Source organism: Neopelma chrysocephalum, unplaced genomic scaffold (genome assembly GCF_003984885.1).
Source record: "Neopelma chrysocephalum unplaced genomic scaffold, ASM398488v2 Primary Assembly neopelma1_158, whole genome shotgun sequence".
Lineage (NCBI taxonomy): Eukaryota > Metazoa > Chordata > Aves > Passeriformes > Pipridae > Neopelma > Neopelma chrysocephalum.
Genome location: NW_020897820.1, coordinates 239019 through 241087, shown reverse-complemented (window position 1 = coordinate 241087; position 2069 = coordinate 239019). Strand labels below are relative to the sequence as shown.

At 67.0% G+C, this 2069-nt stretch overlaps 1 protein-coding gene across 1 annotated transcript in view; it reads left to right on the top strand.

Moving 5' to 3' along the window:
• Nucleotides 1–209: 209 nt before the first annotated feature.
• WIPF2 (WAS/WASL interacting protein family member 2) overlaps nucleotides 210–2069 on the top strand; it is a 10412-nt gene continuing 8552 nt past the window's right edge. Inside the window, 1 exon segment of the mRNA XM_027701510.1 lies at nucleotides 210–287. The gene's annotated coding sequence lies outside the window, so the exon portion shown is untranslated.

The following is a 2069-nucleotide window of genomic DNA, read 5'->3' as shown; positions in this document are numbered from 1 at the left end:
TCTCGGGCCTGCAGCGGCGGCCTGGCACGGAGCGGGAAATCCCTTCTCGGTGGCGCCGCTCTCTCTCCGGTCACTGGCACGCGGCGGCACCGGGCGCTCCCGCTGCAGCCTTGACCTTCCCAAGATGGCGGCACCCCACACGGCCTCCCGACCTCCCAATCATGGCGCCGAGGCCCCGCCGTGCCCTGCCCACATCCTGTTGTGTCGCGCAGGCGCAGAGCGGCCGCCGCCGCCATTTCGTTCGGCGGTGCCGGGGCCGGGTACGGGAGCGGCGGGAGGAGCCGCGGGTGAGCGGGGAGGGCCCGGGGGGAGCGGGGGGCCAGGCCGGGGCTCAGGGGGCCGCGGGGAGCCGGAGCTGCGGGACGCGGGGCCGCTGTGAGGGGTGTGGTGGCTCGCGGTGGGCGTGTGGGGCCTGTGCGGAGCCCGGGCCCGGCGAGGCCTCCGCGGGGCCCGGGGGGTGTCCGGGCCGGCTGAGGGATCCCCAGGGCCGGCTGAGGGGTCCCCGGACCGGCTGTGGAGTGCTAGGAACCGGCGGGACTGGGGAACTGGAGCCGCCACACAGATCCCCTGTTCCGCTCCACCCTGACCCCTGTGACCCCTGTGGGACCCCTAGACTGACCCCCTGGGTCACCTCAGGGGCCCCTCGCCAGGATCCCCCGGGCCCCACCCTGGGGCTGCCCAGAACCGGTGGGGCCGGGGGCTGAGATCTCAATCGTGGACCCCTTCACGTTGCCCCCTCCCTGGGTGTCCTTTGGGACCCCCACACTGTCGCCCTGGACTCATCCAGTCTTACCCCTGGGTGACCTCAGGGACCCCTCCCCAGGACCCCCATGAACCTCTGCTATCACACCTGGGACCCCCAAAACCGATGCCCTTGAGCCCTTCACCCTAACCCCTGGGTCACCTCAGGGACCCCTCCCTAGGACCCCCCTGTATCCCCACCCTCGGATTGCCCGGGACCTCCACTGTGTGACCCCCTCTGGGACCCTCACACTGACCCCCTGGACCTCCACCCTGAGGGTGTCTGGGACCCCCGCTGTGACCCTTGGGACCCCCACACTGACCCCCTGGGCCCTTCCACCCTTCCCTGGACCCCCACCCTGGGGGTGCCCAGAACCAGCAGGACCGGGGGCTTTGGACCTCCACCTTGGGACCCCCACACTGACCCCTGGAATTACCCTGGGACCCCCACTATCACCCCCTGGGCCCCTTCCCTGGACCCCCACCCTGAGGTTGGGCTGGGGCCTTTCTGGAGGAAGGCAGAAGGATGGGGAGGGGTCTGTGGCCCGTGGTCGTGGTGGCCCAGGGATGACCATGGGCACAGAGTGTCATGGAATCATGGAATGATTTGGGTTGGAAAGGACCTTAAATGCCATCCAGTGCCACCCCCTGCCATGGGCAGGGACACCTTCCACTATCCCAGGTTGCTCCAAGCCCCGTCCAACCTGGCCTTGGACACTTCCAGGGATGGAGCAGCCACAGGGAAACACATCCACGATTCCCTGCTCCCGGTCCGACGGCCTTCCCGCCCACGATGCCGAAGGCATCGTGGGTTGGAAGGCCGGTGGACCGGGAGCACGCGCCCGCTGTGGGATCACATTCCATCGGGATAACCCCGTCGGGATCACACTCTTCCAGTCAGTGATTCCTGCCCGGCCCCATCGTGTCCCACCTCTTCCTTCCCGGCTTCCTTTCCCTTCCCGGGAAAGGGGAGAGGCAGGGAAGGCTGTGGGCCCGGCGGGACGGGCTTTTCCTGCTTTTCCCTTTGGTGCAGCCCGAGTTTCAGGACGTGATTCCCTCGCTCCTGATTAAAGGTTTCCTCTGGCGAGTGACCTGAGATGAGCTCGGAAGGAAGGGGCGAGCCTGACTTGAGGGTTCTGTGGTTGGGAATGGGAAAACCTGGGATGGGGGAATTGAGGTTGTGGAAGCTGGAGATGGGATAACTGAGGGTGTGGAAGCTTGGAAAGGAGAAACTGAGGCTGTGGAAGCTGGGAATGGGCAGACAGAGACTGTGGAAGTTGTGGAAACAGGCTGGAAGCTGGAAATGGAGAAACTGAGGCTCTGGAAGC